The sequence below is a fragment of the Xyrauchen texanus genome, chromosome 14, assembly GCF_025860055.1.
Source record: "Xyrauchen texanus isolate HMW12.3.18 chromosome 14, RBS_HiC_50CHRs, whole genome shotgun sequence".
Lineage (NCBI taxonomy): Eukaryota > Metazoa > Chordata > Actinopteri > Cypriniformes > Catostomidae > Xyrauchen > Xyrauchen texanus.
Window position 1 is genome coordinate 7,078,194 of NC_068289.1, and position 14,056 is coordinate 7,092,249.

The window sequence follows — 14,056 nt, forward strand, 5'->3', positions numbered from 1 at the left end:
TTGAAGCGAACCAAGGTTATTATCATTCAACGAAAATGATTACTAAGACGAAAACTAGCTTTAAAACATATTTTTGTTAACTAAAAAAATTCTAAAAACTGAAATGTAATAAAAAAATAAATACAAAAATAAACCAAAACTCTAAATAATCACTACAGTACGAATGAAACCTAAATAGAATCATAGAGAAAATTACTTTCGTTTTTGTATTTACAAACATTGTTGGAATATCTAATTTAAATAATCTCTCAATCCTGATTCCTCTTTGTTTTCCACAAAAAGAACTGTTGACCAGCCTTCTTATTGACATTTTAAAAGAACCAACCACAGTTCGCCTACATACGTGATGTTTAGAAGCACGTAAAGCTAGGTAGGTGGCTCTGGAGGACACCAAATTAAACCAGCATGCGAGAAAGTGCTGAAAACAAATAATGGTGCTGCCATCTCGGAAGAGATTACAGCATGAAAGAAATTAGAGGCTCATTTAGCTGACCTCAAACAAAACTTCAGAATATATTAAATTTCATTAACTTTGTAAACTTTGGCATATTATCTGCTACTCCGGTGAAGGTAGTCTCACACAAGAGCCATCTGATTCCAGTCCATGCTGCTGATAAATGCTTAGATGTCAGAGTAGTTACTGCTAAATGTGCCGGCAATGTAACATTTACAGCATATTTCATTCATGTCAGTAATAATTTGGAATGCCCATTTCCCACTACTTAGTAGGTCCTCATGGTGGCGTGGTTACTCACCTCAGTACGGATGGTGGAGGACAAGTCTCAGTTGCCTCCGCTTCTGAGACTGTCAATCTGCGCATCTTATCACGTGGCTCGTTGTGCATGACACGGAGACTCTGCATGTGGAGGCTCATGCTACCCTCTGCGGTCCACGCACAACTTACCATGCACCCCATTGAGAGCAAGAACAACTAATCGCAACCACAAGGAGGTTACCCCATGTGACTCTACCCTCCCTAGCAACCAGGCCAATTTGGTTACTTAGGAGACCTGGCTAGAGTCAATCATCACGCCCTGGATTCAAACTCGTGACTCCAGGGGTGGTAGTCAACGTCAATACTTGCTGAGCTACCCAGGCCTCAACAAATAAAACATTTAATGAAACGTTCATGTTATTTATTTGAGCATGAGTAGTTTCTGATCATGTGTCATCACAGGCAGATAATATTGTTAATACTTGACAATTAGATTTATTTTTTAGATTAGATTCATGCTAACATAATTTAATACATTAGATATCTTGAAATAACAAAGAACAATCTTTTTATAGCATTTTAAAAACTTGGTCAATGTTAACTCTAATTTACAATTGTTCATTTGTGGTAGTTCTTCAGGATGCAGATGCATTTGTTCAACAAAACTTCCCTGAAATTCATCCAATGGGATTTATGCGTCGCACACTGGGATTTGCATATATACAGTGCCCTCCACAATTATTGGCACCCCTGTTTAAGATGTGGTCGAGGACTTCTAAAAATTCTCCTTTTTTTTAAACAACATAGAACCCAAATGCAAAAAAAGAGAAAATCCAACCTTTTATTTAAGCACATTACTTTGGTGGTAAAAAAAAAAATCACACAGTTAGAAAAAAAAAAAACTTGAAATCATGTGTCCCACAATTATTGGCACCCCTAACAATTCCGCTGACAAATTTAATTGATTTTTTTTTATATATATATTTCTGTAGTTGCTAAAGTTGGTCAGGGTATCTAGGAACTTTTAATTAGTAATTCATGACTTCCTGTTTCCCTGGGGTATAAATATGACGTGACACAGAGGCCTAATTCTCTTACCCATTTGTCAACATGGCAAAGACAAGAGAACACACCATTCAAGTAAGGCAGATGTGTGTCGACCTTCATAAGTCAGGCAATGGCTACAAGAAAATAGCCACTCGCCTTAACTTGCCCGAATCTACAGTCAGAGGAATCATTAAGAAGTTTAAAACAACTGGAACAGTGACAAACAAGGCTAGAAGAGGTCCCAAGTTTATCTTGCCACAACGCACAGTGAGGAGGATGGTAAGAGAAGTAAAAAAAAAGTCCTAAGCTCACTGTCACAGAATTGCATCAAAGAGTGGCATCTTGGGGTCACAAAGTCTCCAAAACAACCATCAGACACTCTCTACATGCCAACAAGCTGTTTGGGAGGCATGAAAGGAAAAAGCCTTTTCTCACTAACACTCACAAACGTAAACGTCTGGAGTTTGCTATAGGCACTGGGACTTCAACTGGGATCGTGTGCTTTGGTCAGATGAGACTAAGATTGAGCTTTTTGGCAACAAACACTCTAAGTGGGTCTGGCGTAAAACAAAAGATGAGTATGCCGAAAAGCACCTCATGCCCACAGTGAAGTATGGTGGAGGATCTGTGATGCTGTGGGCCTGTTTCTCTTCCAAAGGCCCTGGGAACCTTGTTAGGGTGCATGGCATTATGAACGCTTTGAACTACCAGGACATTTTAAATAAAAACCTGATGGCCTCTGCCAGAAAGGTGAAGATGGGTCGTAATTGGGTCTTTCAGCAGGATAATGATCCAAAACATGTGGCAAAATCTACACAAAAATGGTTCAGCAGTCACAAACTCAATGTCCTCCCATGGCCATCTCAGGCCCCAGACCTCAACCCAATCGAAAACATGTGGGGCGAGCTAAAGAGGAGAGTGCATAAGAGAGGACCCAGGACACTGGATGATCTAGAAAGATTGTGCAAAGAAGAATGGTCAAAGATCCCTCTCTCTGTGTTCTCCAATCTTGTGAAATGTTATAGGAGGAGATTAAGTGCTGTCTTTTTGGCAAAAGTGCATTGTACAAAGTATTAACATCAGGGGTGCCAATAATTGTGGGACACATGATTTCAAGTTTTTTTTTTTTTTTCTAAATGTGTGATTTTTTTTTTTACCACCAAAGTAATGTGCTTAAAAGTCCTCGACAACATCTTAAACAGGGGTGCCAGTAATTGTGGAGGGCACTGTACCTATATTTATTATTAGAATAGACCTATATTAATAGAAAATATCAAGATCGTTTGTAATTTCAATCATAAATAATTTAAAGAATGCTTATTTCACTGTCATTAGATTTTACTTTGTCTCCTGTTTCTTCTAAAAATGTAGAAAATTATTCTAAAGCTTAAGTTCAAATTCAATTTATGCCATGTGATTACGAAGCCTAAACGGCTTTTACAGAAAGGCTAAAATCATTTACAGCACCTTCAAGATTTCATTTTTTTTTACACGCCTGCACACACACACAGGTGCTCCAGCTAGCTCATAAAATCAGTGTATCACTGATCTCTAACAAGCCTCTGACTCCTCTCAGTCCACTGTGCCTGGTCAGCAAGCACAAGGAGTTGTCCTGCAGCCAGTGTAGCTGTTCCAGCAGCAGCAGCTGTGCTGTGTGGGTGATTTATAGTGGTGTGATTCAGAGTGATTACACTGACAGAGCAGCACCAAACACAACAAACTATTCTCTTCCAGAGAGCTACACCTTCAGGGCTGAATAATCACACTGTCCATCACTTGCTAGACCCTTCTCATCCTGCTGCCCCTCTTGTCTCTCCCTCAGCCTGTGGTATCGCCCCATTCATTATAGCTTGTGTAACTACATCAAGAGACCACTAGGATGCCCCAGAAGGCCTATCTGACCTATTGCTTTCACTCACACACTGACAGGAGACAAGCGTGAATTATCATTCTTGATTAATACTTGCACCTTGTATATTAAGATGCACGCGCTGTCTGCGCTGGTTTTGTGCCCGATTTACTAAAGTAATTATGCAAAACAGGAAACAGGCGAACACACCCACAACCTCTGTGCTGAATGCAAATTGCACGATCAATTCCGATTTTGCGGGGTGGTTCAGAGCACTAGATATTGAGGAGGATGGACCAGACCACCCGATCTGGCTTACTATGGTATAACTGGGATTCCATGTTATTACGCTGTTCCCCATAATTTGATCATTATTTCTTGAATTACTGTTGCAATGATCAATAGAATGTTTATTGTGTTTTACGCTTAAAGGAATGACTTAATTTAAAAACTCAAGTTGCAGCACTATTTTGGTTTTGATTACATCTGCTTAAATTAGAGTGAAGGTAAATAAGATTTTGCACCGAAACAACACGCACAAAAGTCAAACAGTATTTATAGCAACATATTTTTATGTGCGTCATCAAGAAATAAATTACTGTTCTATAAAAGATACATTTAGCAAAATAATTTATTTTGTTTTTATTAGCAATTATTAAGTATTAATTAGCTGGAAATTAGAAAGCTACAATAAAACAAAATGCTGACACTAAAGGCAAGTAATAGTGTCAACTGACCCAAATCTCCCTCACACCTGCCCTGGACCACATGTCCATCCTTACTATTAAGTTCTGTTTACACACAAGGTAGTCACACTCTTTCTACAGTTTTGGTTGTTTAATTGTTAGCTTAATGTCTTCTGAGACACCCATGTTCTTCCCAGATGTTTGGAAAATTTGATTAGCATTTTATTGCATGCTTATATTTTCTTCCTTATAAAGTTTACATTTTATTACCAGCTGTTAGGAAAAATTATTTCACTATTCTCATATGACTATATAAACAGAGAAATGTGAACATTTCCATCAATATGTAAATTATTGTGAGGCTTTAAATTAACTGTTATACACAAGGTACTAAATTATTCATGAATATATCACCATGCTGAATCCTGTCACGTTTAATTTATTCAGTCTAGCGAGTGCCTAATTATTGAATCCGTATAAACAGCACCTCATGTGGTTAGAATCTTCTAGTCCATCCATCTTTTACTGCTCTTAATTTCATCCAGGTGTCTGTTTGGACTGATGAGAAATATTGATGACTGATGTTTAATTACTTAATAATTGAGTGGAGTTCAGTCGGCTGTGGAGCAACAGCCAGGGACGCTCTCATCTGCTCAAGGCAAACATCTCAGCCTCATCCAGCCAGACCGAGCTACATTTAACACTCCAGATGTTGGAGGTGATGTGCATGTAAGGATTGTTCACCTTAACATTTTTGAGATCACACTTTTTCCATTACTGTCAGGTTTGTCAGTAAGTTCAAATAAGCGTTAAAATTCAGCTGTGGTGTTAATGTGCAGCATTTTATAGTCAGCAGGCACCTTTTTGAGTGACAGTTTGTGATTATAAAGACCGGACTTGGAGTGCAAAAATGTTATCCAGTGAATGCTTACATCCAGAACCATGATATGCAATATATAATATAAGCAATTTACTACAGGCATACTATTAAAATAATCCAGGTAACCATGTTAGCCTAAAGTAATATTTATTAAGAAAACTAAGATCCACAAAGTTTCAATGGAGTCTGTATGGTAAATATTAAAGAATCTCTTATTTCTTCACAAACCTTTATTACAAACTTTTAGCTATTTATAACAATGTTATAACACTAATACATAATAAGCTTGAGAGATTTTTAAATTATGCATAGCTGTGATTTCAACCTATGGTTCAATTTGTAGCTAGAACTTCACATAAATCCTGTTTTTTCTATAATATATCAATTTCTAGAGGCATGTTGCCAACAACACAACTGGCAAGCGCCAGGAGATGTGCTATGTGTGCACAGAAAATCATGCAAAGCCATGTTTACTCAGTAGTGGGATGATGTTAAGCCAAATATTGTCCTTTATTTATACTTTGTCCTCCATTGTACTTTACAGTGCATACACCTGATCATATGTTGGCCATATGGCAAAATGTCCACATTAACACTGTATGAAATTATTAATCTCATAAAACATCTCCACAACCAGTTCACAGGGGGAAGATAAACCAGGTGCTCTTAACGTCACATTTGAGTTAATGTGTTCTAATCAATATTCACAATCTATGAGTCCAACCACATATATTGTATAATCTCAGAGGACTGACTGACCAATGCAAATCTGAAAGCAAACATATGGACAGTCTTGTTTGTCAGTTTGTTTAACTCTGCACTGCTTCTAAAAAGGCTGGACACTTGCATGATGGAATAACATTAATGACACGACTTTTTTCTTTTCAAATGAAGACTGATACCAGCGGTTGCATTAGAATCTGTTTAACATACAGTCAAAAAAATGAGATTTCAACTTATTTTTAGCTCAAAGCACTAAATATAAACTGCACTGTCACTGGAGCGCAACTGTTTAATTTCCCCAATCAGTGGAAATTTGGAGAAAGCATTATCCACAACAATTATAATCATTATATAATTATAAAAATCGTTACATTTTTATAATCTGTAAAAAATAATACCTTGAAAAAATGTTGTGGGGTGAGGCTGCACTATGTAAGATTTATTTGGACAAAAAAAAAAATACATAAAACAAAAGTTCATTATTGATTAAAAATCCAAGTTCAAACCATGTCCTTGTCTTACCCCGATTCACAACAGTAAGCTTACAATTTTTATTTTGAAGGAATTTGAACCGTCGGATCAGATTTGGCACAAAATCTCAGGCATATGTAATTCGTCCATGTGTGTTTACATCATATCCTTAAGCTGAGAATCAAGGTCCAGCTGTGTGTCGAGAATCGGGAAGCGAGTGCGGCAGCCAACAGCTGTTCAGTCAGTCCAGTCGCGGTTTCAGGGGTCAGGACAGCAGCGGAGTAATATCACTCTCCTAATTTATTTATTTTTTTTTTACTGTTTGTCAAAGTTGTTTACCTGCTATACTGCTTGGATATATTTTCTGGTACGTTTTTTTAAGCTTACAGTATATTGTTTGTCATGCAATCAAACATTTCTCATGTGTACCGATAGCAATGTGTTTATATTTTCATTTTTATTTATTTTAAAACATATTACACATGCTACATACATTCATACACTTATATTCATGACCTCTAAGGGGACATTCTAAAACGCTTAACGTGAAAAACGCTTAACGTGGCTTACTGTACTAATACAGTGATATTGAAAGACCCAACTCAGTACACATCATATTAATAAACCATACTATGTATAAAAAATAAGATGAGTCCAAATATGAACGCAACGCGTTTAATTACACGTTAAGCATTTTCTTCTGAAAAATGAATTTCTATGGGAAGAAAATGCTTAACGTGTAATTAAACGCTATGCTCATATTTTGGACTCATCTTATTTTTTATACATAGTATGGTTTATTAATATGATGTGTACTGAGTTTGGTCTTTTAATATCACTGTCTTAGTACAGTAAGCCACGTTAAGCGTTTTCTTATAACGGTTTTCTATGGGAGGAAAATGCTTAACGTGTAATTACATGCGTTGCGTTCATATTTTGGACGCATCTTATTTTTTTATACATAGTATGGTTTATTAATATGATGTGTACTGAGTTGGGTCTTTCAATATCACTGTATTAGTACAGTAAGCCACGTTAAGCGTTTTTCACGTTAAGCGTTTTAGAATGTCCCCTTCTAGGGATTTTATAACATTGCTGCAATTTCAAGATTCCTGACTCTAAATGTTTGTGCCGTGGTTTACTTAGGCTATTTTTTCTTATTCTTTTTTTTTTTTTTTTTAACCTCAGACACAGAAATGCAATAAATCCATGTACGGACACTTGCCATTTGAACCTTTTAGCAGATGTTTAGCAGAACCTTTTAACAGATGTTTAAACGGATCTAAAAAGCCACTACATGTACAAGGTAGTTCCCTATGAATTTATGCTCATCACAAGTTGTATATAATGTATATAATTTTATAGCACAGTAAAAATTTTTAATTTGTTTAGCATGTAAACATCTCAAAGTTGTAACTTTCCTTCCAAATAAATGATTAAAAATGTATTAATGTAACTTTAATATTACATATTTCTGCATATTATTTTCATGTTCAATAAATCATGTTCAAAAAATGTCATCATTATTGATTCTTCATTTTACAATTTTACATTACAGTCTTTCATTGTTTTCAGTACATAGACCAACTATTGTAGTATGACGGTTCACTTGCATGATCAACTGTGGCTGTAGATTGTAATATACAAATTGAGTTTTCAACTGGACTGATATCAGCCATTTCACAAGTTTCACCTCTTAATATGATAACATATGAAAAAATAATAAAAACAGTCATGTGTATTGTGTAGTGGATAGTACAATTATTTGATAATCATATTTAAATATAATTAAGAGTCTTATTTATCTTCTTCAAAGTAAGTCATATATTGTTTATACAATTTTAAGTAAATATCACAATATCAACATGAAATTAGCTCGTCATGACTCCACTCTGCAGGTCATCTCTGAGTCCACAGACCGTGAGATTCATCCGCCTAATCACAACTGACGCAAGTAACTAATACATGTAGAATTTACTTAATATTTTTAAGTTCACAATTAAACTAACTTATTTAATGTAGAAAGTACATAAACTTTTCTGCATTATTTCACAAAATAAAATAAAAAATCAGTGTTTATTTACATTTGATGTCCCTTCATAGGGACAGTCGTTTTATAGTAATGTTTTTAATTTATTTAATTTAATTATTATTAATGAATCTTGACATCCTATACTAATTAAAAGCTGAATCTTGACACTTTGAGCTAAACTTGGTGCTTTAAAATAGCTATGCAAATAATGGGCTTTTGATTCAAAGAATGATTCCTTGTTCAGTCTTAGTTTATGTGTGAATCTCACAAAGCCTGTGTGTATAAATACTTTTAAATAATATTATATATAATTCTGTTTTTTACACTGCTGTAAATCTCATAAATATAATGTCACAATTATAATGTAATTTCCTTTTTATTTTAAATTCTTTGATTTTTATTTTTCATTCCAATTGTTTTTCATGAAGAATAATTCAGTCCCAATGCCCACAATAGTAATTTCTGTGCCATATTGTGTTTGTTTACCAACCACGCAATACAACAACAGAGTGGTGTAATCAAGTACTAATCCAACAAACTGGTTTGCCAAAAATCCTCTCTTTTACAGAGAGCAGAGAGATATAGACCTGCTGCTGCAGTGTCTGACAGGCTCAGTCAAACTCATATTATTCCTCAGGTGTAATTGCATGTCTTCTGTAGTGTAAATGACTCTTGACATGTGAGTGCTGCTAGCTGGGGGATAATTGAGTGACGATACACTCTCACCTCTCCAGCTATCAGAAATCCCAGTACAACATTAAAGGGGGAAGAGGCAAAAAAAAAGGAAATTGGAAAAGGTAAAGAAAAGTGATTAACAGAGATGGGGAGGTAAACAGAGACATCGAAGACCAAGGACACTAATTCCAGTGGGACAATATTAAACACTCAAACTGTATGCTCCAGATAACCACATGCTTTTGTTAATTTCCACGGTCAACTGGCAGTAACTTCCTTCCACTGAACAAATGAGCCTCTTCAGTTCTATACAAACTGCAGAGAAGCTTAGTATCAAGATATCAGCTACCAAACGTGAAAAATTGCCGTCATATTTTGAATGAGAGAACAGACTCAGACTGCAATGCAAGTGGGAAGATATCCATGACAGCAGTGAGATTAAGTTGAAGATGGTGTGTCACACTGATATGTTCTTGTAAATACTCACAATATAAATCTTTGTCAGGTAGAGAGAAGTAACTGTGACAACATTCTCCATTCAAGAGATCCTGCACTGACCTCGAGCACTGATGGGATGTTTATATTGAAAGTTTAAAAGATAAAATGGCATTGCTTCTCTGGAAGGACCACACTTTCATTGCGGTTAAAACAGGCTGTATATCCCTAAAATCCAAAGCCGAATTTACTGCAAAGTGGCTCCACTGTATTTTATTTACTAACTGCCCGCAATCCAATTTAACCAGCCGCTAAATGTGCTTAGACAGCGCTGTGCCAAGAGAATTTAAATGAAGTCACTGTCATTATTTTTAGCACAAAAAAAAAAAAATCATTTTTAAATGAATTAGATTTATTTTACATTGTAGATTTTACACAAACATTTGTGCTACACTTTTAGAAGAAAAAAAAAGGTTCTTTGGGGTTCTATATAGAAAACTAGGGTTCTTTACTCAGCTCCAAAGAACCCTTTATGCGAAAAAGGTTCTATTTACAAAGATTTGAAGAAAAAAAAAGAACTCTTTTGCACCCTTTTTCCATATGAACTTCCTTTTTGCAAATTCACATATCAATTAAACGTTATTCTGGTAAAAAAATAAATAAAATTGTAAAAAAAATAAAACTATATTTAAAAACTAAACAAAAACTACATTTTACGATTCCATGTTGGGAACCCTTAATAAGTTTTTCCCTATTCCCTTTTCAATTGGCTCAAAAAGCCCTTTAGGGTTGATGGAACCCTTAGGGGTTTTCCATATTTGGAACCTTTTGGGGTTCCAAATATGATAGAACCCTTTTGGGTTCTATATGGAACCTTTTCTTCTAAGAGTTTATTTGCCTGTTGCAGGTTAATCTTGCACTATTGACCCTTTTCACACTTCTGAATTCGTGAAGCAGAGATCGTCATAGTTGTGTAAACAAAGATTTGGCCACTACCAAGGTTTTGCCAGAATTTACATATGGAAACATTGACCACTTTGTCCAAGTGAATTCATCAACGGTTAAATCTAAACTCAACAAAAGTTACAAATTGTGTTTTGAGGGTAATCTGCACTATATTCCGGTAAATCAATAAAAATGAATAACTGTTGAGAGATTAAAGGAACAATTTACAAATATGTTGCCATAAATTGCAAAAATGCAAAAAATGTCATTATTTTTAGCACAAAAAAAAAAAAAAAATCATTTTTAAATGAATTAGATTTATTTTACATTGTAGATTTTACACAAACATTTGTGCTACACTTTTAGAAGTAAAAAAAAAAGGTTCTTTGGGGTTCTATATAGAAAACTAGGGTTCTTTACTCAGCTCCAAAGAACCCTTTATGCAAAAAAGGTTCTATTTACAAAGATTTGAAGAAAAAAAAAGAACTCTTTTGCACCCTTTTTCCATATGAACATCTTTTTTGCAAATTCACATATCAATTAAACGTTATTCTGGTAAAAAAATAAATAAAATTGTAAAAAAAAATAAAACTATATTTAAAAACTAAACAAAAACTACATTTTACTGATTCCATGTTGGGAACCCTTAATAAGTTTTTCCCTATTCCCTTTTCAATTGGCTCAAAAAGCCCTTTAGGGTTGATGGAACCCTTAGGGTTTTCCATATTTGGAACCTTTTGGGGTTCCAAATATGATAGAACCCTTTGGGTTCTATATGGAACCTTTTCTTCTAAGAGTTTATTTGCCTGTTGCAGGTTAATCTTGCACTATTGACCCTTTTCACACTTCTGAATTCGTGAAGCAGAGATCGTCATAGTTGTGTAAACAAAGATTTGGCCACTACCAAGGTTTTGCCAGAATTTACATATGGAAACATTGACCACTTTGTCCAAGTGAATTCATCAACGGTTAAATCTAAACTCAACAAAAGTTACAAATTGTGTTTTGAGGGTAATCTGCACTATATTCCGGTAAATCAATAAAAATGAATAACTGTTGAGAGATTAAAGGAACAATTTACAAATATGTTGCCATAAATTGCAAAAATGCAAAAAAGCAGGGTACAGTTAAAGAGATGAACATGGTACCTGATATGTTTGACACTGTTATTCTAACCACTCTGTACGGGACTCGAATCAACGTCTCCGGCATGGAAGGCCGTGAGGTTTACACACTGCACAGCTATCTACCAGCTGGCTCCCTTTACACTCACCCCCCTAAACCTCACTCCCATCTGGGTCACGGCACCATTTTGACGCTCTTGTTCTACCCACTCTGTACGGGACTCGAACCAACGTCTCCGGCATGGAAGGCCGTGAGTTTTACACACTGCACAGCTATCTACCAGCTCGCTCCTGTTACATATGGGCGACACAGGATGTGAAGGAGTGGAGAGACCCATATCCTGCTCCAACCCTGTCTAAACACACTCTCGTCTTGGTTGTGATGTGTAATCATTCAACTGAAACAGTGGTGTACAGCTCAGATTTGAAAGCGTTTCACAATTCCACATGTGAGCGACAGCTGTAAGTCCACATCTTGAAAATACTGTCCACAGACGAACGTGCTGCCTCGTTTAATAACAAAGTTATCACCTTTGTGCTTAATTGCCTGAATCCACCAAGCTTTTGTACAATGTTCAGCATCTTTTGGAAATTCATGGAAAGACACATCCAGACGTTTTCTTTTAGAATTTATGCAAATAGAAATACACAGTAGTGACACTGGTTAATACACTATGTGTTACTACCCAACTATGACGACTTCCGCCTCACAAAAACAGAAGTGTGAAAAGGGTCCATCACCTCTCATGGAAAGCAGGATGTCGATGGAATTTTATTAAAAATATGTTTTTGTATACTTTTAGTTGATCATGGCAGCAGTAATTCATCAAATGCTGATAAAAAGATTGAGAACCACATTAAAACAAGCCTGATCTCGTAAAAAGTAACATTTTTGTGAAATATTACGTGGTGGTCCTTTACACTTATAGTGGTAGATTCAAGGTGAAATGCCCAATTTTGATGATAAAAGCAAGTTTTTTTTTCCCAAACAGATGTTGATTTTAAGATTAATGTTCTATTGAGTTTTAAATCAACAAAACCTACCTCCATGCCCTAAACCTTGAACCTAAACTGATAGTGCCATAAAAGCAAATGTGAGATAAAAACAAATTCTGAAGCAACCACGTTAATTTTGTGATGCTTCTATGACACGTCCAGTTTGACTTCAATGCTAATCAGAACAAAGAAAGTTTGCAGCAAAGTTAACCAAAATTTAACTCCATGAGATGAAATTCTTCACCACCGGAAGTCATTGTGTGAAATTCACGATCGCTCGGACTCCCATTGAGATGAATGTTTTTCGCCCGCGGAATTTCACAGTGCAAAAGTATGTGTGACCGCACCTTAAAGAATTAGAAGAATGTGGCAAATGTGGTTCAGAATTTAGAACTATAATCTCTATAATCTCTAAATTATAAAGAATGTCAATGTTAATAATCAATTTCATCTACTTACACAAAAATCATGTCTAGTATTAACTATGATTGTATTGGCAAGCACTTTACTTCTAACAGTCAATTTTGAAAAATTAAATACATTTATTGAAACATTAAAAAATTAAACCAAAATTATTTCTAAATTCAAATTATTTAAACATTTTAAAAAATGAAAAAATGTAAATAACACAGTGGTCAACAAAATCGTACCAAATCCAAACATTTTACACTTCTCCAAACTCAGCCCCCTTTGCATTGATATAAAAATCACTCTGCAGCCACTGATGAAAAATTCCAATACAAATTAGATCATAAATACAATTTTAAATATAAACATTATAATAATAATAACTGAAAAATAAACCATGACCTATAGCTAGTTTAGCACAAATTTCATAAATGTTTGTTTAATAAAATGGCTATGACAGTGATTGTCATGAACATAATTTGATGTTCCACTAGAGTTTGCATATAAAATGTATTACTGCCTTTTGGTGAATTTTCCAAATTGCAAATGTAGGAACTGAATTTAGACTTTGCGCTGAAAACAGAAGTGGTATTGAAACGTCTATGCGCAATGACCTATTTCTGAGGAAATTAGTAATTGAGCTTTGCGCCACTTATAATCACTGCATTGGCTTCCTCCATTTTCTTATTGGGATAAAGAGCCATCACTGGAGTTATCACCAGAGTCATTAGAAAAAAAAAAGCTGCACTGGTGCTTTTCAGTGGTGGAGGAAAAAAGATGAATGGAGTTCTTCATAGCTTCCATGAATAAGATGAGAAGTTAACCTTCGCCAGGAGACAGGTACACTCCAGAGACCATAAAATGATGAAAAAAATTCACTGTGTCCTCTGCCTCTTGGGGAAGAAAGAGGGAAAGCTATGTCATAGAGAGAACAAAAACTATATAGATTACTATATTTAGGACGACATTGTAGAGCTCATATGTTTAGAACAGTAAGAGCTTCCAGACCTTTTATACCAAATGCTGTGTTAGCTGTCAATGCATTTTTGAGGCATGGAGGGCAAGTGAGT

At 35.4% G+C, this 14,056-nt stretch overlaps 1 protein-coding gene across 2 annotated transcripts in view; it reads right to left on the bottom strand.

Annotated features, from left to right (window-relative positions):
* Window positions 1-14,056, bottom strand: part of thsd7ba (thrombospondin, type I, domain containing 7Ba) — a 281,967-nt gene that overhangs the window by 164,563 nt on the left and 103,348 nt on the right. The window lies entirely within an intron of this gene.